Raw genomic sequence first — 23578 nt, forward strand, 5'->3', positions numbered from 1 at the left:
GCCCGCGCTGTCCTGCTCAATCCGTTCTCCCTCGCCGGCAACTTTGAATTGAAAGACCTGCCGACGTCAGCGTCACGTGACAAGTCACATGACTCTGACGTCAGCGCAGGTCCTTCAACTCACTGCAAAGTGCCGGGAACCAAACAGGAGCGCTGCGCGGGCCGACAGAAGGTAAGTTTACATTTATTTTTTATTTTATTCTTTTTTTACAGCTTTTTTAATGGTACCTGGGTGTGGATGAGACTCTCCTCTCCTCCACACCCGGGTACCATCCGCACATTAGAACGCGCCAATAGCACAAGTACAGATGCAGTCTTGCGGAATTGGCGCGTTCTAATGCAAGTCAATGGCGGCGAAAACGCCGCGTTTACGCAAACTTAATTGACATGCTGCGGATTTTTGAGCGCGTTTACGCTGCGGAAAAATCCGCAACATGGGCACAGCACATGCGGATTTCAATTGGGGAACATTGCTGCCCTTCTACCATGCGTTTTTAATGCGTTTCCGCAACTTCAAAAACGCCGCGGAAACGCATTAAATACGCATCGTGTGAACTCAGCCTTAATCTCTGTAATTCAAATGACACCCGACAGGTCCATTTACTATAATGAGGCAGCAGAGTTACTCTGGACTTCATTTGGCCTCTGTTCAGCAGTATCCTTTTCAAAAGTGCACAAAACTGTGGCCGACGGCGCTTTTATGCACACCTAAAAAAGACAAACACGACCAGATCACAGGTCCTACGGCGTCAACAGTGCCTCTATCTGCCTCATTATAGGGAATCTTCCACCGGGGGTTCTGTCTGAATCATGTGTTTCAGAGATTTATACAGAAACCTGGTGTAGGCGCTCAGCGCAGAGCGCAGGGTAAGGGTGGGACGAGCCATACTGCGAATGAACAAATCAACAGCAAGTGAAGAATTGTTTCTATTTATTTTTTACGCCGTTCCTCGTGCGGTATAAGTGATTAGACGACTTTATTCTTCGGGTCTGTGCGATTACAGCGATACCAGATTTATGTTGGGTTTTTTTATGTTTGGCTGCTGTCACACAATAAAAAACACTTTTTTTTTTGCAAAAACTGTTTTTTGCATCGCCATATTTTGAGAGCTCCAATTTTTTCATATTTCTGCTGATAGAATCATGTGAGGGCTTGTTTTTTGCTTTTGTGGGACGAGTTCACCTTTTTATTGGTAACATTTTCGGTCAGATAACATTTTTTGATCGCTTTCTATTCCGATTTTTGGGAGGCAGAATAAACAAAACACAACAATTTAGGAATTTTGTGTTTTTTATAGTGTTCTGCATGTGATAAAATTTATAAGGCAGCTTTAATCTTCGGGTCAGTACAATTACAGCGATACCACATTTATATAATTTTTTTATGTTTTTCCGCTTTTACATAATAAAAAAAATATTTTAGAGAAAAAAATAATAATTTTTGTGTCGCTGTATTCTGAGAGCTATAACTTTATTTTTCAACTGATGGAGCTGTATGGCGGCTTGTTTATTGCGTGACGAGATGTTGTTTCCAGAGGTACCATTTTTATTTATATTCCTCTTTTTATCTCGTTTTATTCCACTTTTGTTCGGCGGTATGATGAAAAAGTATTGTTTTTTGCCTCATTTATTTTTTTTCATGTTGTTCACAGAAGGGGTTAACAAATGTGACAGTTTTATAGGTCAGGTTGTTCTGGATGTGGCGATATGTACTTTTTGTTACATAAAAATAATTATTTATAGGTACAATATATATATTTTTTTATTATTTTGTGATTTAAAAAAAAAAAAAATGTTTACAATTTTTTCTTTTTTACTTAGTCGCTTTGAGACTTTCACTTTCAGCACTTTGATCGCTGGTTATAAAGCATAGCAACGCATGAGCATTGCAATGCTTTATACAGTTATATGAAAAAGTTTGGGCACCCATATTAATCTTAATGTTTTATAAAAATTGGTGTTTTTGCAACAGCTATTTCAGTTTGATATATGTAATAACTGTTGGACACAGTAATGTTTCTGCCTTGAAATGAGGTTTATTGTACTAACAGAAAATGTGCAATCTGCATTCAAACAAAATTTGACAGGTGCATAAGTATGGGCACCCTTATCATTTTCTTGTTTTAAATACTCCTACCTACTTTTTACTGACTTACTAAAGCACTTTTTTTGGTTTTGTAACCTCATTGAGCTTTGAACTTCATAGCCAGGTGTATGCAATCATGAGAAAAGATACTTAAAGTGGCCTCTTGCAAGTTGTTCTCCTGTTTGAATCTCCTCTGAAGAGTGGCATCATGGGCTCCTCAAAACAACTGTCAAATGATCTGAAAACAAAGATTATTCAACATAGTTGTTCAGGGGAAGGATACAAAAAGCTGTCGTCTCGGAGATTTAACCTGTCAGTTTCCACTGTGAGGAACATAGTAAGGAAATGGAAGAACACAGGGACAGTTCTTGTTAAGGCCACAAGTGGCAGGCCAAGAAAAACATCAGAAAGGCAGAGAAGAAGAATGGTGAGATCAGTCAAGGACAATCCTCAGACCACCTCCAGAGAGCTGCAGCATCAACTTGATGCAGATGGTGTCACTGTGCATCGGTCAACTATACAACGCACTTTGCACAAGGAGAAGCTGTATGGGAGAGTGATGCGAAAGAAGCCGTTTCTGCAAGCACGCCACAAACAGAGTCGGCTGAGGTATGCAAAAGAACATTTGGAGAAGCCAATTTCTTTTTGGAAGAAGGTCCTGTGGACTGATGAAACCAAGATTGAGTTGTTTGGTCATACAAAAAGGCGCTATGTATGGCGGCAAAAAAACACAGCATTCCAAGAAAAACACTTGCTACCCACAGTAAAATTTGGTGGAGGTTCCATCATGCTTTGGGGCTGTGTGGCCAATGCCAGCACCGGGAATCTTGTTAAAGTTGAGGGACGCATGGATTCCACTCAGTATCAGCAGATTCTTGACAATAATGTTCAAGAATCAGTGATAAAGTTGAAGTTACGCAGGGGATGGATCTTTCAACAAGACAATGATCCAAACCACCGCTCCAAATCTACTCAGGCATTCATGCAGAGGAACAATTACAATGTTCTGGAATGGCCATCCCAGTCCCCAGACCTGAATATCATTGAACATCTGTGGGATCATTTGAAAAGGGCTGTCCATGCTCGGCAACCATCAAACTTAACTGAACTGGAATTGTTTTGTAAAGAGGAATGGTCAAAAATACCTTCATCCAGGATCCAGGAAATCATTAAAAGCTACAGGAAGCGACTAGAGGCTGTTATTTTTGCAAAAGGAGGATCTACTAAATATTAATGTCACTTTTCTGGTGAGGTGCCCATACTAATGCACCTGTCAAATTTTGTTTGAATGCAGATTGCACATTTTCTGTTAGTACAATAAACCTCATTTCAAGGCAGAAACATTACTGCGTCCAACAGTTATTACATATATCAAACTGAAATAGCTGTTGCAAAAACACCAATTTTTAGAAAACATTAAGCTTAATAGGGGTGCTCAAACTTTTTCATATAACTGTAAATATCAATGATGCACTGACAGAAGCCCCTTAGACCATGCTCTGCGCATGGTCTAAGGTGCTTGCCGTAGCATGGGTCACTATGGCAACAATCGGGCCCTCGCGATAACGCAGATCGGAGGAAAGCTCCCTTCATTCTAAATGCTGCTATCGATATTGATCGCAGCATTTAGGGGGTTAAACTGCCGGGAGCGGTGCGGACACTGCTCCTGGCAGTGGGAGCCGAGTGTCAGCTGTAATGTTTGCTGAAACACCCGGCAGCAATCGCCATGACATGTATACAGTACAGACCAAAAGTTTGGACACACCTTCTCATTTAAAGATTTTTCTCTATTTTCTTGACTATGAAAATTGTACATTCACATTGAAGACATCAAAACTATGAATTAACACATGTGGAATTATATACTTAACAAAAAAGTGTGAAACAACTGAAAATATGTCTTATATTCTAGGTTCTTCAAAGCAGCCACCTTTTGCTTTGATGACTGCTTTGCACACTCTTGGCATTCTCTTGATGAGCTTCAAGAGGTAGTCACCGGAAATGGTTTTCACTTCACAGGTGTGCCCTGTCAGGTTTAATAGGTGAGATTTCTTGCCTTATAAATGGGGTTTGGACCATCAGTTGTGTTGTGCAGAAGTCTGGTGGATACACAGCTGATAGTCCTACTGAATAGGCTGTTAGAATTTGTATTATGGCAAGAAAAAAAGCATCTAAGTAAAGAAAAAAGAGTGGCCATCATTACTTTAAGAAATGAAGGTCAGTCAGTGCGAAAAATTGGGAAAACTTTGAAAGTGTCCCCAAGTGCAGTTGCAAAAACCATCAAGCGCTACAAAGAAACTGGCTCACATGAGAACCGCCCCAGGAAAGGAAGACCAAGAGTCACCTCTGCTTCTGAGGATAAGTTTATCCGAGTCACCAGCCTTAGAAATCGCAGGTTAACAGCCACTCAGATTAGAGGCCAGGTCAATGCCACACAGAGTTCTAGCAGCAGACACATCTCTTCAACAACTGTTAAGAGGAGACTTTGTGCAGCAGGCCGTCATCGTAAAATAGCTTCTAGGAAACCACTGCTAACGACAGGCAACAAGCAGAAGAGACTTGTTTGGGCTAAAGAACACAAGGAATGGACATTAGACCAGTGGAAATCTGTGCTTTGGTCTGATGAGTCCAAATTTGAGATCTTTGGTTCCAACCACCGTGTCTTTGTGCGACGCAGAAAAGGTGAACGGATGGACTCTACATGCCTGGTTCCCATCGTGAAGCATGGAGGAGGAGGAGGTGTGATGGTGCTTTGCTGGTGACACTGTTGGGGATTTATTCAAAATTGAAGGCATACTGAACCAGCATGGCCATCACAGCATCTTGCAGCGGCATGCTATTCCATCCGGTTTGCATTTAGTTGGGCCATCATTTATTTTTCAACAGGACAATGACCCCAAACACATCTCCAGGCTGTGTAAGGGTTATTTGACCAAGAAGGAGAGTGATGGGGTGCTGCGCCAGATGACCTGGCCTCCACATTCACCAGACCTGAACCCAATCGAGATGGTTTGGGGAGAGCTGGACCACAGAGTTAAGGCAAAAGGGCCAACAAGTGCTAAGCATCTCTGGGAACTCCTTCAAGATTGTTGGAAGACCATTTCCGGTGACTACCTCTTGAAGCTCATCAAGAGAATGCCAAGAGTGTGCAAAGCAGTCATCAAAGCAAAAGGTGGCTACTTTGAAGAACCTAGAATATAAGACATATTTTCAGTTGTTTCACACTTTTTTGCTAAGTATATAATTCCACATGTGTTAATCCATAGTTTTGATGTCTTCAGTGTGAATGTACAATTTTCATAGTCATGAAAATACAGAAAAATCTTTAAATGAGAAGGTGTGTCCAAACTTTTGGTCTGTACTGTATATACCTCATTGGTTGGGAAGTCCTTACCTTCCATGTCATATATATACTTCAAATGTCATGAAGGGGTTAAAGGAGTATAATCAAATTATTTAATTGCTGTAATTAGATAGACAGAATGAAAATAAGCAAGTTCGCAATTGACTTGCTTTTCCTTTTTGCAACATTCTCCTGCAATGAGAGCATGGGCATAATCATTGCAGTCGCAGAGTGCGCCACCGACACCACATTCAGCTAAATGTGCATCCTCAGACACACATTCAGCTGTAATATACTGTGGTGCAGAGAACCACCAGCTCCCTGCGCCGCAATAGCTATAATGGCAACTGCTGGCTTATCAGTGGCCAGAAGCGGATATCAGCGTGCCCAGTTATGGGCAGCACATGGCATCATGACCATGCGCCGCGTGCCTCCATGTGCCGGCTATGGAGGAGGAAGAGGGCAGAGCGTGCAGCGGGAGTGAGGAAAAGTAATAAGAATCGTTTATTTTTTTTATGTTTAAATGTGTTTGAGGAAAGCGCCAGGAGAGGGAACATTATTACAGGGACTCATATCTGACCAACCTAGTGGTGGGGTCCTCCATCCAAATTTTGCACTTGGGCTTATAGGACTCTAGTAGTGTTGAGCGAGCACTAAAATGCTCGGGTGCTCGAAGCTCGGGCCGAGCTCGCCGTGATACTCGGTTGCTCGACCCGAGCAACGAGCCCAATGTTAGTCTATGGGAGACTCGAGCATTTTTGCGGTGGCACCCCCGGCAGTCTTTTAAAAGCCTAACAAGTGCCCAAAACGATAGTGAAGGTGCTCAAATGACATGAGGACAGCATGGGGATCGCCCCAGGAAGCATTTCTGACCCCCAGGTCACTGCTGTCAACAACGTGGTCAGAGGTATTAAGCCACTTCTACGGGCTCACAATAAAACGTTCAAAAACAAAAGTGAAACTTTTTTCCTGTGAAATATGTTAAGGAAGTTCCTTTCCAGGGAAAAGACTTGTGTATAAGTTAAAATAAATCACCAAAAACAAAAATACTCCTCCACACCTTCGGCTATGTTCACAAGTAGCATTTTTTTATGCGTTTTTGCACTTTTGTATTGCTTTCAACTATGACAAATGCATTCACCGGGAAATGTCATTTTAACATTTTACAACCTTATCTGGTCATGTGCTGTGTGACACATGCATAAAGTGCTGAAAAGACATGGGAACAGCATGGGGAAGACCCCTGGAAGCATCTCTGACTCCCAGGTCACTGTCTAAAAGTGTGCCCATCATAAGTGATCCTTGCAGCATCAGAAGATGCAGACTTGCAACTATCCCCATGCAAGTTCTAGTCCCAGGGCAGTGTTCAATTGTACCTCCCCCATTCCTTGCAACACAAGCGCAAGTATGCAGCCTGCCACCCACCCACCCCCAGGCTGCAATACCATACTGCTTGCTTGCTTGAACTTGAAATTGGGCCTTTTAGGCATGTGGAGGCGGAATCTGGCCACCACGTCATGGCTGTGTTGGCGGCCTGGAATCCATACTCAGTCCCCAGCCGCCCGGCGGCCGGGTGTCCATACTCAGTCCCCAGCTGACCCGCGGCCGGGTGTCCACACACGGTCCCCAGTCGCCTGGGGGCAGCCGGGTGTCCATAAACGGTCCCCAGCCGCCCCTATTTCTCCTTGGAACATCCCCCCACACACTTTTCTTAGCAGGGCCTGCTTTAGGCAGCATTGGACGAGCCCACCAGAGAACCAGACTCCTCCGGTGGGCCCTGACTTCTCCATCGGTGGAGTTGAGAGTACCAAGGTGAGGAGCATGATGATGATGACAGAAGTTAGCATCTGGTATGTTTTCTTTTAATGCAAGTGTAAGTGTGCAGCCTGCCACCCACCCACCCCCAGACTGCAATTCCATACTGCTAGCTTGCACTTGAAATGGGGCCTTTTAGTTTGGAGGAGGCCAAAGCTGGCCACTACCTCATGGCTGCTTCGGCAGCGAGGTATCCATACTCAGTCCCCAGCCGCCCCTATTTGTCCTGGTGTGCCTTATACATAAGATTAAGCGCGTATACCAAAACATTACCTGTGCCCTCCCCAGTACATTTAGTGGGAAGGAGAGCCTATTCCGCTGTAGTGTGTGCATGCCAAACCCCTGTTCATGGTACATGCGAAGATGCCTCCCACCTTGCACCTGTCGTTGCAGACTTGCAACTATCCCCATTCAAGTCCTTGTCCCAGGGCAGTGTTCAATTGTACCTCTCCCATTCCTTGCAATGCAAGCGCAAGTATGCAGCCTGCCACCCACCCACCCCCAGGCTGCAATACCATACTGCTTACTTGCACTTTAAATTGGGCCTTTTAGGCATGTGGAGGCGGAATCTGGCCACCACACCATGGCTGTGTCGGCGGCCTGGTATCCATACTCAGTCCCCAGCCGCCTGGTGGCCGGGTGTCCCCGCTTGCTCCCCAGCCTCCAGGGGGTGGCCGGCTGTCCATACTCGGTCCCCAGCCACCCCTATTTGTCCCGGTAACCTTTCCCACACTTTTTTTAGCCTGGCCTGCTTTAGGGCAGCATTGGCCGAGCCCACCGGACTATCAGACTCCTCCGGTGGGCCCTGGCTTCTCCATCAGGGGAGTTGAGAGCGCCAAGGTGAGGAGCATGATGAGGATGATAGAAGTTAGCATCTGCTTTGCTTTGTTGTAATGCAAGCGCATGTATGTAGTAGCGGCTAGGCCTGAGGTGGTCAGCGTTTTGGCGCATATCCTACCTCCTCCGAGGATTGCTGGATGTTTTCCTGCTACTATCCAAGTTCTATGACTCCCGTTAAAACAAAGCTTCAGGTGATGAATGATGGATGAGGTGGTGGCAAAGGAGAAAGAGCAGGAGGAACAAGGACCATTCACATCAATATCAGGCCAGTCAACCAGATATGTCTTGTAGGATATGTCTATGTAACAAAAGGAGCGGTTCGGCTACACAGTTATAGGGCATACAGTGAGTGCAATGCCTACCAAAAATTTCGAGGCACTCCAATGCCCCTTGGAAATGACATGGAGGTCAGAGGGAGTTAACTAAACCTTTATTTCCATTTATAGCAACTGGGTTTCCTGTGCACTGTTGGCCTAAGCAGTGAATGGAAGGCTTTCCAAAAATTATGAGGAACTGCAATGCCCCTTACAAGAGCCATGTGTGGCACCCCAGGGGTCTGGTCACCACAGTAATAGAGATATTACGTCGGAGAGCAAGTGGGAGGTTTCCTGGTCAGGATCCCTTAAACATGCAACATCCTCCTGCCCTAGTCCTGGGAGGGGAGAATTCTGCCCTTATAAACTGGATCTGGGGCGGGGTTGAGCGAGTCAGAGAACAGTCAGAGTCAGAGTGAGAGCAAGGGAAAGTAACAGCAAGGAGCTCTGTAGGAGCTAGGAGCTAAAGACCAGGGGCTGGAAGCTGAGCAGAGCTCGCCCTGGCAGAAGACAATAGGAACCGGACACAGGAGTCCGAGGCTGTGAGGACTTATATATCCAGCAGTAGAAACCAGCCAGCAGGGGATTTCAGGTCCTCTGGCCATAGAAGTCACAAGCAAGGGACCAGCACCGCCGTCGTGGAGCGGAGGCTAACAGAAGGCCCCAAGTCACCAGCCATACGGGTGAGCACTACACGGTACACTCAGGGACGTGGGCTACTTCTACCCGCTTACAGCAAGGTAGCCAGGAAGAGTGCAGACAGACGGGGAGGCCTACAACTCCACCTGGCCAGGGGAACTCCTGCTTGCTCACAGACTGACCAGGCCTCTTATGCTAGCCAGTACTCCCGGGAGGGTCTACCTTATAATCATCAGTAAAGACCCTGAACTGCACTGCAAAGACTCTGAGTCGTTCCTGCTGCGCTCGTGCACCATCACCCCCATCATCCACACTCACTGCCCTGAGGCTATACTCCTCCCGTGGGGAGTTATCCCATTCTCTGCTGCGCACACAACACCAGCCTCAGCTGTCGGCCTCGCAGCGGTGGTACTCCCTGACCGCAATCCACGGGTGGCGCAGTCGGACAATTAACCTCAAAACCTAAGAAAGACTGCCACTGGTTTGACCAGCCTGAGCCACGGGACTGGTCACCGCCACGGAGACTACAGACCCCAGAGACCCGGCACCGGGTATCCCACACACGTGTACACACGGCCCAGGGGGCGCGTCACATGCAGTACAGCATATTACAAACATAAGTCCCATTATTGGGGAGTGGGTGTCCCATAGTATTTGCTTATGCCTTGCAAGCAAAAGCTGCCAAAAATAAGGACGGAGGAACTTGCAATGCTGGAACCCTGGTGGTATAGCGGTGGTGGGGGCTGAGGATAAGGAGAAGAAGATTAAACAGCCGAAACGAGGAAGCGTATACCCTCCCAAAATAACACAGTGGATTTGACTTTATGTTACTCTGCTGTCATTTGGTGGTGATGAGAAGTCTGGCCCAATCCAGCCCTTGTTCATTTTGATAAGGGTCAGCTTGTCAGCATTGTCAGTTGACAGGCGAGTGCGCTTATCAGTTATAATTCCCCCAGCGGCACTAAAAACACGCTCCGATAACACGCTAGCGGCAGGGCAGGCCAGGACCTCCAAGGCGTACAGAGCGAGTTCATTCCAAGTCTCCAACTTGGATACCCAATAATTAAAAGACACAGAGGAATCACGGAGGACGCTGGTACGGTCGGCAAGGTACTCCCTCACCATCTTTTGAAACTTTCCACTCCTTGTGAGAGTACCCCGCGCCTCAGGGCCTGTAAGCTGGGCGGGTGTCAGAAAACTGTCCCAGAACGTTGACAGTGTTCCCCTGCCTCTGCCGGATTGGAGTTGCATCTCTCTCGCTTGTACGCCTTGGTTGGGCAACGAACTGTGACCTCTGCCGCTAGCGTGTTCAGATGGGAATTTTTTTTAAGAGTTCTGCAGCAAGGGCCTTCTGGTACTGCCCCATTTTTGTAGACCTCTCAACCTCAGGAATAAGAGAGTGAAAGTTCTCCTTGTAGCGGGGGTCTACAAGTGTCACCAACCAGTAATGACTGTCACCCAACATTTTGACAACGCGAGGGTCACGGTTAAGGCAGCGTAACAAAGTCAGCCATGCGTGCCAGACTGGTAGCGGGCAAGATTTCTGTGTCCTCACCAAGATGACGACTGACCATGCTCTCCTCCTCCTCCCCCTGTCCTCAGGCCACCCACGCTGAACCGACGGTATGACACTTGTACAGGTACTACCGTCTACAACGCATGATAGCAGCTCCTGTTCTTCCTCCTCCTCCTCCTCCTCCTCTCCCTCATTGTCCCCCAATGCACGTTGGGATGAGATGAGGCTGGGCTGTGTGTAATCGCCCGCTACGGCTTCTTGATCCATCTCATCATACTCTGGCTGCAATGCCTCCTCTTTAATTCTCTGCAGAGAGTGTTGCAAAAGACAGACAAGTGGGATGCTGACACTAATGATGGCGTCATCGCCACTCACCATCTTGGTGGCCTCCTCTAAGTTTGTCAGGATGGTACATATGTCAGACATCCAGGTCCACTCCTGAGGTCTTATGTGTGGAGTCTGACCTGAATATCGACGGCCTTGTTGCAGCTGGTACTCCACAACTGCTCTCTTCTGCTCACAAATCCTTTTCAACATGTGGAGGGTAGAGTTCCAACGTGTGGGGACATCACACACCAGTCGGTGTGCCGGAAGCTGCAAACGCTGCTGCAACACCGCAAGGGCGGCGGAAGCTGTAGCCGACTTGCGAAAATGAGCTGACAGGCGGCGTACTTTCACGAGCAGATCTGGCAACTCGGGGTACGATTTAAGAAACCGCTGAACCACGAGGTTAAGCACATGAGCCAGGCATGGTATGTGTGTGATCTCACCTCGCCTCAGAGCCGCCACCAGGTTACAGCCATTGTCACACACGACCATGCCGGGATGTAGGTTCAGCGGTCTCAGCCACAGATCTGCCTGCTCTTTCACAGCTGTCCACAACTCACAAGCAGTGTGAGGTTTATCACCTAAGCTTATGAGTTTCAGCACAGCCTGTTGCCGCTTGGCGGAGGCAGTACTGCAATGCTTCCAGCTTGTAACTGATGTGGTGATATCTGAGATGGAGGCTGAATGAGGAGGAGGAGGATGCGCAGGAGCTGTACACTGTGGGGGCAGCTCTGACTGACATAGGGCCCGCAATCCTCGGTGTGGGGAGGATGTGTTCCGTCCCAAGGTCCGACTGGGTCCCGGCTTCCACTATGTTTACCCAGTGTGCCGTCAGAGAGATGTACCGTCCCTGGCCACAAGCACTTGTCCACGTGTCCGTTGTCAGGTGGACTCTCCCAGTAACTGCGTTGTTGAGGGCACGGCAGATGCTTTGGGACACGTGCTTGTGTAGTGCGGGGATGGCACACAGGGCAAAATAGTGTCGGCTGGGGACCGAGTACCGAGGGACGGCCACCGCCATAAGATTGCGGAAGGATTCCGTCTCCACCAGCCTAAAAGGCAGCATTTCCAACGCAAGCAGTCGTGAAATGTGCGAATTTAGGACTGTGGCCTGTGGGGCGTCAGCTGCAAATTTCCGCTTTCGTTCAAAGGTCTGGGATATGGACAATTGAACGCTGCGGTGGGACGTGGACGTTGATGCTGTTTCTTGAGAAACTGCCATAACAAGTGAAGACTGAGAGGAGGGGGCATCTTTACATGCAGTATGGACAGGGGATTGCCTTGCACACACAACAGGGGGTTCTATTGCACGCACAACAGTGGAAGAAGCAGTGGTGACACCCGCTGACACTGGTCGTGGACCCTAGGTTTCGCCCCACAAAGTCGGGTGCTTTGCTGCCATGTGCCTGATCATGCTGGTCGTGGTCAGGCTGGTAGTTTTGTCACCCCTGCTGATGCTGGCATGGCAGGTGGAACATATGGCCTTTTTGGGGTTATCAGCAGAGTCTTTAAAAAAATTCCAGACTCTGGAAGACCTACCGCTTGTACTGGCAACGTCCCTCGTGTTGGTGTTACCGGGAACGGTTGCCTGCCTTCTGTCTGCGGCCACCACACTGCTTCTTCCTGCCTGTTGGGGTACTCTGCCTCCCTCCCCCTGTGTGCTGCTGGCCTCACTCAGTATGTCCTCCTGCCACGTTGGGTCAGTTACTAGATCATTACCGGCTCCTCTTCCACTTGCGCACCATGATCCTCCTCCTCCTCACTTCCTGGCAATTGTGTCTCGTCATCGTCCACCTCTTGTGACAGATTGCCAACGTCGACTTCCTGTGGCCGTGGCTGTTCAAATATTTGGGCATCGCAACATGGGATCTCCTCTTCCACCACTTCAAGCGCATCAGGCGAGGGGCCCAAATATGGATATGGACCAGTGAACAGCTCTTCAGAGTGTCCAAGTGTGGGATCACTTGCTGTCTGACGATACTCGGCATGGTGGGAGGAAGAAGCATCAGGGTGAGGAGGAGTATGCGGTCGAGACTCACGGCTACTAAGAGTTGACCGTGTGGAAGACAGACCGGAGTTGGTGGTGCCCAGGTAACTGGAAGTATTATCTGCTATCCAATTAATAACCTGTTCACACTGATCAGTTCTCACTGGTGTTGTTCTGTGCTTCCCTAGTAATTCGGTCAAGAAGTGGGAGCGAGAAGATGTGGCTGTTGGTTGTGGCACATTTTCACCTTGGCTACGGCCCCGTCCTCTGCAAGAACCATCACCAGAACGTCCACTTCCACGTCCCTTGCCACACGCCTTGCCCATTGTAAATGAAGTAAAATAGCTTACACTTGCACCATCAATGGAAAAAGGGTAATATAGAGTAGATTAGAACCGTGGAAGAGGAAAACCACAATTATTGTTTACTGGGGTATACCACACTTTTTTAAATAGAGATATTTGCGGCTGAACAGTGAGCGACACACTCAAACTGCTTTTTTTTTTAGATACCAAAGGCCCAAAACTGGATAGTACAGCGATTTGACCCGTGGAACTGCGAAACCACACTGGGATGTCGGGCCTACACAAGACTATTTTCAACAGATATATTTTTGTGTCACAACAGTCAGGAGACACTACTGTTTTTCTTTACGGAAAATATACCAAAACCTGAATAATAGAGATTTTTTTACCGTGGGATGGCAAAACCACAGTTATTGTTTACTGGGGTATACCACACTTTTTTAAATAGAGATATTTGCGGCTGAACAGTGAGCGACACACTCAAACTGTTTTTTTTTTTTTTTAGATACAAATGGCCCAAAATGGATAATACAGAGGTTTGAACCGTGGAAGCGCAAAACAACACTTCTGTTTCTCTAGCCTACACCAGACTATTTTCAACAGTTATATTTGTGTCTGAAAAATCAGAGACACATTTTTTGTTTTTTTTTTGGGGGGGGGGGGGGTGGCGACACACCAAAAGGTTAATAAGACTGGTATTTGTACAGTGTGAAGGAGGAAAAAAAGAGGATTTTTCCTGGCCCCCGACACCTGGTGCCAAGTCCAGCAATTTCAGCAACAGGAGCACACAGGACTGTAATGCAGCATTTGCTGGTATAACCACTGTGTCTCCTATACAGCCTGCCTGCCTGGTATCTGGGATGGATATTAGTCCTGAAAAGGACTGTTTGTTTGTTCTGGCAGCCTTTACAGACCCTACACTAACTATTTTGCAGTTTATATCTCTCCCTAAATCAGCAGCGCTGTCCCTACACTGTCTAATCCGGAGCGACTGTGTCCAAGATGGCGGCGCCCGGTTTTAAATACTCGAGGTGACGCTGTGCGGCCAACCAATCACTGCAATGCCCACAACCAACATGGCTGCAGCATTACAGTGACTGGCTGTCAATCCCTGCATGTTCATTGGCTCTGTAAAGAGCGCCAAACATGCAGGGCGGAGACCCGAGCTCTCGCCCGAGTAACCCGGAAATGCTCGGTGCTCGCCGAACATCCCGAGTAGCGTGATGCTCGGGCGAGTACCGAGCAGTGTCGAGCATGTTCGCTCAACACTAGACTCTAGTTATGCCACTGAATGAGAGAGGTTATCTTTCATAGTGTACAGCTGGTTTTCATTTAGCTCAGCCACAAGTGCCTGCTCAGACCCTGGCCAAAAATGCACAGTTACATTCCAGGAATCTCTGCATGTCTCACAGCTGTCTAACAGCCGTGACACTTGCAGGCGCGGCAACATTAAAACAAATGCCAAGCACGCCAAAATACTCGGCGAGCACCCGAGCATGCTCGCCGAAAAGGTTAATGAAACCTACTTGATCATCACTAGTCTATCAGCTATCCCTATCCAGTTGTGTGTTTGTTCAAATACCCTGCTATCACTATGCAAAAATATAGGGATAGCAGTGTAGGCTACATAACAAGCCACTGAGAACTGAATACAGCAGAACTTGTGCAGAGCTGTATAGTACTACAGTTATTCTGCTCACCAGGAGAGCCGCCCTGCCAGAGATCAGGAAGTGAGATGGCTGCATAGCTCGAGCTGCTCAAATGACAGCTTGAGAAGACCCATTTAAATGCATATATTTTTTACTAAATCATTTTCACAATTGTGTTACATTAAACAATGTTGCACTGTTCTTTTTTTCTAAAGCCTGTGAGCTAGGCCACGGCCCCACTAACAGTATTTGGTCAGTATTTTCTCAGGAGTGGGTGATAAATGCAGAATTGGTGACTTGTTTCTATTATACCTTTTCTCTGATTGTTCTGCACCTGGTTTTGGCTCCAAATACTGAAAAAAAAATACTGACTAAATACTGATAGTGGGCCGTGGACTTACACTGTCTATTGCTGGCTGCAGAGTGAGATAACTGATGATCAGTCATTGAGCTCATTCTGATTCTCCAATGGGAGAGTTTGTAAGTCTTTTTCTGAGTTCCTGTCGCCTGATTTACGACCATACACCACATCAAAGATGAATGTGCACAGAAACAAAACTGGTAAAAAAATAACTAAAAAAAAACTGTGCAAAATTTTAATGAAATTAAACTGCAAACATAATTTCCAGCCTCAAATACATGCATTTTAAAAAAAATGTCTCCAAAGTGGATTCCCTATAATAAACTGTTCTGATATGTCCACAACATAGATAAGATGCAGAATATATGATTGTGGTAGCATTTGACACAGCATTGACAGCTGTCATCTCATATCCCACAACAGGGAACGTGCAGAATGTATGGATGGAGAAGAAAACATCACATGACTGTCAGTATAAGACAAGTTAATAACATGTTGTTAAAGGGAACCTGTCATTAGGTTTTCTATCCCAAACAAATGGCTTCTGTGTATGGGCACTGTATTGCTGAGCTTTACTTTACAAAGCTGTCGGTTGTAGAGATATTTATCATTGAATTGACATGTACGTAAGCTGCAAGTGCAGTGGGCGGGGAGTGCACTCACAGCTCTGCTGCCTCTCTTCCCTATCCTCCGCTCCCAACACCTGTCAGTGATTAACAAATCACTTTTCTTTTAGTGACCTGCCCTCAATCTAGTGCAAGCACCACATCCCCATGACGGTTCATGCACAGACAGCTCCTGATGAAATTAACAGTGTGAGGTGAAATCTGCATATTTTGAGCCAAACACTGACTGACTTTTTAACTAGAATGACTGGCGCAGAACGGAGCAGCAGCAGTGAAGAAGCCCGTTCGCTTGCTTCAGCGCAGAATACAGTGAGTTGTCAAATTAAACAGGTAAATTCACCTCTATAGTAATTCATGAGCGTTTCTACATAACTTGGTTTTACTGGATGGAATTAGGAACCTCTGATGATTATCGGGCCCTGATTGGGGAAAGCTGAGCCTTTGGATCCAAGACCCCTTGTCTGACTAACTTCCATTTAGTCTTTCTTTCTCTACTTATTTTGTATTATTAGAAAATGGTTTATTCTGCACTACAATGCACATTTGGTTTGACTGTTATGGATGGATACAAGTTTTTAAAAGTTTCAGCAGTTCTTTCTGCTCTGTACATCCATCTTTATTGATGTATTTCTCTGTTGGGGGGTTTTACTACTATTTTTACTGTGGGATATTTGTGCCTTTTGACTATTATTCTTGAAATTTCTGACGAATAAAGATAAAATTAAAAAAAAATAAAAAAATACAATCAGCGTCTGGAACAACTGACACTTTATCTTTTCAGGAGCTTTCTGTGCTTGCACCATCATGGGGAATGATGGCACTCGCACTAGATAGGTCACTGAAAGAAAAGAGAGCTGTCAATCACTGACAGGCGGCGGGGAGGAAAGGGAAGAGGCAGGAGAGCTGTACTTGCGGTGCTCGTCCCCTGCACTTGTATGTTCTCCCCGTGTTTGCGTGGGTTTCCTCCCACACTGCAAAGACATACTGATAGGGGATGTAGATTGTGAGCCCCAATTGGGACAGCGATGACAATAGTAATGGCGCTATATAAGTGAGCATAATACATGAAACCAGCATCAGTAAAGCAGAGCTAGCCTCAGCCCTGCAGTACAGAGCCCATACACACAAGGCGTTAGTCTGGGGTAGAAGACCTGATGGCAGGTCCCCGTTCATATACCCTGAAGGCTGCTGTATGCCGCAGAGCAGACGGTACATGGCTGCCCGAGCTCACAAGCACATCACGTGCAGCTTCCACCCCGGAGCTCACTGAGCCCACTATGCCACAACTGTCAGCAAAGTGTCTGCGCGGAATAACCGGAAGAAAAGCGCAAATAAGATCAGCAGCACAACCCACACATAACAGGTAACGGAGCCGTAGCGGCAGCCACAACTTACACCTTCTCCGCTCCCTCACCCGGATACACAGGCGAAGCGTCTACACAGCCGCTGATGACATCACTTCCATGTGACCGCACATAGTGATGACATCAGCGAGCGCCCCGCCTACCTGAGCAGCCGGAAGTGAGTGCTGCAGCGTCAACAAGCCCGGCGAAGTGGTACCTAGTAGGGAAGCCGTAGAGACGGAATGCTATTAATCTCTACCGCGCCATCTAGTGGAAACATCAGGGAATTCCGTTATTTTGTACTCGGGACAAAGCCTTTCCTGACTGAGGAGACTCTTGTCAATGGCTCGCACTTCAAAAATGGCGTTATCTGGGTTGTAATGTAGCACAATTCTATACATTTTTAGCAATTTGAGCAACTATTTTTGCCTACACTTGGAGGTACGATAACGCACAAAGTCATGTTTGCCTCTTCATGGAATAAAATATTGCTTCATGTGAGGAGACATAAGAAAATAGGCCCATATTCATTATTTGCATTCTTTTAATCTGACATTTTTATTTATTTTTGCACTTTTATAACCCAAATTCGTAAAGATGACTCACGCGGTTCATGAATTTTGCATAAAATAGTAAAAAATTGTCTTTATTTTTGGGTTTTAGCCTTTTTGCAACTTATTCGCACAAAAAGATCATGTTTCACAAAACACCAAAATATTGTCACACTTAAAGGAGTTTTCACATGAACAAAGGTTCATTTTATTCACTAGATCTTGGAATAATAAGTTTCACAATTGGATGTGTTTAAATAAAATGTTCCTATGCTGAGATAATCTTATAAAAGTGCCCCTGCTGTGTACTGTGTAATGGCCGTGCCTGACCGTACAGGAACATGGTCTGATCATACCACATCTCCTGGGCAGGTGAGGAAGCAAAAGAGAATACAGACATTACAGCACGGGATCACAGCTGATTCTTTCTGTGGAGTAAAACATGTTTAACCCCTTTAAAGCCCATGACGTACTAATACACGTCTGTGCTCTGGGCTTTAAGAGCCTGACCCGTATTAGTATGTCATCGCGATCGCGCGCGCACACAGGCTGTGCGGGCACGATCGCCACCGGGTGTCAGCTGATTGTCACAGCTCACACCCGGTACTTTGTGCAGGGAGCGGTCCCGCACCGCTCCCGGCACATTAACCCCCACAATGCTGCGATCGAAGTCGATCGCAGCATTGCGGTGGCTAAGGGGAGGTGATCAGTATACTCACCTCCTCTTCCGGCCTCCAGCGCTGTCTGCCGCGGCTTCCCGGGTGTTGCCATGACGAGCCAATGTCGTCATGACAACATCCGGGTCACCAGACAGCAGTAAGATTGTTTGGTCATGCGCAGTGCATGACCAAACAATCTTATCACTGTGCAGCGCTGACTGCTTGCATAGCACAGGGATGGTGCTCCATCCCTATGCTACACAGGCGATCAGAATAAAAAAAGTGAAAGTCCCATAGTGGGACAAAGTAAAAAAGTAAAAAAAAACTCTCAGAAAGTGAAAAAAAAATGTAAAAAAATTGGAAAAATATAATAAAAAAAATAATCCACTAAAAATAAAAATATAATGTACCCATCAATAAATATTATTATGAAAAAAAAACAATAAAAGTATTTGTTATCGCTGCGTCCGTAATGACCTGACCTATAAACCTGTTCCACTAGTTAACCCCTTCAGTGAACACGGTAAAAAATAAAAATAAAAAACGAAGCAAAAAACAATGCTTTATCATCATACCGCCAAGCAAAAAATGGAATAACACGCGATCAAAAAGACGAATATAAATAAAAATGGTACCGCTGAAAATGTCATCTTGTCCCACAAAAAACAAGCCACCACACAGCTCCATTATCTGAAAAATCAAAAAGTTATAGCTCTCAGAATAAAGCGATGCAAAAAAAAATGTTTTTCTATAAAATAGCTTTTATTGTGTAAAAGCGCCAAAACATAGAAAAACTATATAAATGTGGTACCGCTGTAAATGTACTGACCCGAAGAATAAAGCTACCTTATCAATTTCACCACACGCAGAACAGCATAAAAATAAAATAATAATTCCTGAATTGTTGGTTTTTGTTTATTCTGCCTCCCAAAAGCTGGAATAGAAAGCGATCAAAAAATGTCAAGTGCCTGAAAGTGGCACCAATAAAAACGTCTACTCATCCCGCAAAAAACAAGCCGTCACATGACTCTGTAGGCCAAAATATGGAAAAATTATAGCTCTCAAAATATGGCGATGCAAAAACTAGATTTTACAAAATATGTGTCTTTTAGTGTGTGACAGCTGTCAATCATAAAAACCCGATATGATTCTGGTATCACTGTAATTGCACAGACCCGAAGTATAAAGTCGTCTAATCACTTATACCGCACGAGGAACAGGGTAAAAAATAAACGCTAGGGCTGGGGTTGGGGTTGTGCTAATGTTAGGGTTGGGGTTGTTTTTTTTTTTCAAAAGTAAAAAAAAAAAAAAAAGATGACGATATGGCAACTAGTGTTGAACGCAAGTGCTCGCTACTTGAGTTTGCATCGGGTGCTCGGGTATGCACTGAGTATCGCGGGTGCTCGAGTCTCCGCCCCATATGCTTTGCGGCCAAAAAAACCTCGTGGGGATTGCCTGCCATGCACGAGCGATCCCCGCATGTTTTTTTGGGGGTGTCTAATAACTGTGAAACATGCGGGCGGGGACTCAAGCATTTCACTTGAGCACCCGTGATACATGGTGCATACCTGAGTACCCGATGCAAACTCAAGTAGCGAGCACTTGCGCTCAAGAGTAATGACAACTTATTCAATATGATGACCTAATGTCATCAAATTCTGTGTCGTACCTCTGGGTTCAAAATGTTCACTATACCCCTTGATAAAATCCTTGAGGGGTGTAGTTTCCAAAATTGGGTCACTTGTGGGGGGTTTCAACTATTTAGGCACATCAGGGGCTCTCCAAACGCGACATGGCGTCCCCTCTCAATTCCAGACGATTTTGCGTTCAAAAAGTCACACCGTGATCCTTCCCTTCTGAACTCTGCCGTGCGCCCAAACACTGTATTTTCCCTACATATGGGGTATTGGCGTACTCAGGAGAAATTGCACAAAAGTTTTTGGGGTCCATTTTCTCCTCTTACCCTTGTGAAAATAAAAAAATTGGGGCTAAAACATCATTTTTGTGGAAAAGATTTGATTTTTTTATTTTCACGGCTCCATGTTATAAACTTCTGTAAAGGACTTGGGGGTTCAAGGTACTCACCACACATCTAGTTAAGTTCCCTGAGGGGTCTAGTTTCCAAAATGGTGTCACTTGTTGGGGGTTTCCACTGTTTAGGCACATCAGGGGCACATCTGCTAATTATTCAAGCAAATTTTACATTCAAAAAGTCAAATGGCGCTCCTTCCCTTCCGAACCCTGCCGTGCGCCCAAACAGTGGTTTTCCCCCACATATGGGGTATCTGCTTACTCAGGAGAAATTGCACAACAAACTACATGGTGCAATTTATCCTGTTACCCTTATGAAAATGCAAAATTGGGGGCTGAAAAACATTTTTGTGGGAAAAATGTGAAAATTTTATTTTTACGGCTCAATGTTATAAACTTCTGTGAAGCACCTGGGGGTTCAAGGTGCTCACCACACATCTAGATAAGTTCCCTGAGGGGTCTAGTTTCCAAAATGGTGTCACTTGTGGTGGTTTCCACTGTTTAGGCACATCAGGGGTTCCCCAAATGCAACATGACGTCCGCTAATTATTCAAGGAAATTTTACATTCAAAAAGTCAAATGGCGCTCCTTCGCTTCCGAACCCTGCCATGCGCCCAAACAGCGGTTTTCCCCCACATATGGGGTATCTGCTTACTCAGGAGAAATTGCACAACAAATTTTGGGGTCCATTTTTTCCTGTTACCCCTGCGAAAATAAAAAAAATTGGGTCTAAAGTAACATTTTTGTGAAAAAAGTTAAATGTTAATTTTTTTCTTCCACATTCCAAAAATTCCTGTGAAGCACGTGAAGGATTAATAAAGTTCTTGAATGTGGTTTTGAGCACCTTGAGGGGTGCAGTTTTTAGAATGGTGTCACTTTTGGGCATTTCTGTCATAAAGGCCCCTTAAAGTGACTTTAAATGTGATGTGGTCCCTGAAAAAATGGTTTTGTAAATTTTGTTGGAAAAATGAGAAATCGCTGGTCATCTTTTAACCCTTATAGCTCCCCAATAAAAGAAAATTTTGGTTCCAAAATTGTGCTGATGTAAAGTAGACATGTGGGAAATGTTACTTATTAACTATTTTGTGGGCATAAAAATTCAAATTTTGAAAATTGCAAAATTTTCAAAATTTTCACCAAATTTCCGTTTTTTTTCACAAATAAACGCAAGTGATATCGAAGAAATTTTACCACAATCATGAAGTACAATATGTCACGAATAAACAATCTCAGAATTAGGGGGATCCGTTGAAGCGTTCCTGTTTGTTAGGAATTCCTCACATGTATTAAAGCTGTCAATCGCAAATCATGCACACGGAGTGACTAAAACATAACATTCGAGCACGCCAAAGCTACTCGGCGAGCAAACGAGCATGCTCGCCGAAAGGTTTAACCGAACACGCTTGCTCATCACTAGTAAACAGCAAACAAAAAAAACCTAATACCTCACTGCTCACCTCTCCAGCTGCCTTAGTGCTCGCTGCCCACCATCCCATCCTCTGTGCCTCTTCTTTCAGCCTTGGCAATGCTCATCTGTCCGTTCTTCACCATAAGCCGAGACTTCTGGCCGCAGCCAGGCCTTGGGGTTCACTGCATAACGACATGACTTTATGACGTTCAGTCAGTCCAGAAGCCTTATCACAGCCAGAAGTTCGGGGACATGACTGCTTAAAGAATAGACTGGACCGGACAGCGAGCAGTAAGACCTCCAAAGAGGTAAGCGTTGAGGTATTAGGTTTTTTTACTTCTCATATTTATTATTCCCCAGGTTTATGGAGAGACCCCCCGAGCATAATAAAGAACATTCAATTATAACTTCGCTGTCAATTGAATTTCCTGGGAAAATCCATATTAACAGGCGAATTCGAACCTCCAACAATCCGCTAGTGTGTAACACGCCTGGAGAGTGGTGGCAAAAAGTCAAGGTTACGTCTGCTATTTATTTCAATACATTTTAACACCTTTTTATTTACTTATAGAACATACTTTCCATCTCTCCCGGAATGTCAGATTGATCCCAGGAAAAAGGAGAGACCATCCCGGCCCCAAGGAGACTGCACATTTCCCAGGCGTCTCCAATAAAGGACATGTCCACAGGGGCCAAAGAACTTACTGAACCAGTGAAGTCTGCAATTTGGAGATGTAATTGGATCCGTGTGTTTACCCGCTTGACCAAGCCTGACCAAGTGACGGAGTAGGGCTTCTTGCAACTGTTAGCCTGGGCTTAGGAGGTATTAGTGATAGCATAGGGTGCCAGGACTCCCTCACATCCACCTGAGCCTCAGCCCCCTGTTCAAAAATCTTATATGGTCCCTTTACAGTCCAATTGCTTTTTTTAATGCCTACTTTCATGTGACTGTGACAGAAGCTGTGTGCTGCTTTCAAGGTAGAAGTGAGCCCCCTTATCTCATGGGCCCCTATAGGGTTGTACATGTTGCATCAATGGTATGTCCACCATTGGTTACATAGTGCAGCTGTTTGCTTCCACTATCTTTAAAATAGCAGACACCATTACCGGTATTAGGAAGCTTCAGTACCAGCTATGTAGCAGAGCCACCCTCCTCATGAATTACATTCTCTGTTCCTGGTTCTGAACAGAGAAACAGAATTGCTAAATTGTAACATCCCTGGCGGCGTGCTTGCATAGTACACCACCTCCCACTATGCAAGACCGCAATCTTACCTGTCACTCCAGCCTGCATATCTTGCTCCAGTTCATGCTGTGGGCATTTCTCTTGACTGACTGCTTAGGGCGGCGGCCCGGTTACTTTTTGATTCTTATAGCTGCTGTGGGCGCACCCCTAATGCGTTTCCAGCCTATTGCTGTGAGTCACTGGATATTTAAACCCCCTCCACCCAGTAGGAGGTGCCTGAGCAACACTATAATTCGGTGTTCTCCTTGACTCTGAAGTTGCCAGGTCCAGTTCTGTGTCTTCTTGTCTGTTTCCGCCATCTCTGGGGGCTGCATACCCAGACCTGTTATCTGTGCCTTTTTGTCCGTTTCCGCCATCTCTGGGGGCTGTATACCCAGGCTCGTTCTTGTATCTCTTTGCAGTAGCAGTTCCTGTCTGAACTGTACCCTAGCCTGTTACCTGTTTTTCTCTATGTCCGTACCTTCCCTTTTCCTGCAGTATCTGAACCTGCACCTAACTCCTACTCATTGTCTCTGTACTTCTGTTTGTGAGTT

At 45.7% G+C, this 23578-nt stretch overlaps 1 protein-coding gene across 3 annotated transcripts in view; it reads right to left on the reverse strand.

Annotated features, from left to right (window-relative positions):
* The window catches only part of ZBTB24 (zinc finger and BTB domain containing 24), a 45081-nt gene extending 27791 nt beyond the window's left edge, over window positions 1-17290 (reverse strand). For 2 of the 3 annotated variants that reach the window (XM_073675839.1, XM_073675837.1), the window contains exon 1: window positions 17203-17290. The gene's annotated coding sequence lies outside the window, so the exon portion shown is untranslated. The remainder of the gene's footprint in view (window positions 1-17202) is intronic. The other variant, XM_073675838.1, reaches the window with a different exon arrangement.
* Window positions 17291-23578: the final 6288 nt, after the last annotated feature.

This window comes from Phyllobates terribilis, unplaced genomic scaffold (assembly GCF_046119375.1).
Source record: "Phyllobates terribilis strain yellow unplaced genomic scaffold, ASM4611937v1 Scaffold_3__8_contigs__length_932513732, whole genome shotgun sequence".
Taxonomy (NCBI): domain Eukaryota; kingdom Metazoa; phylum Chordata; class Amphibia; order Anura; family Dendrobatidae; genus Phyllobates; species Phyllobates terribilis.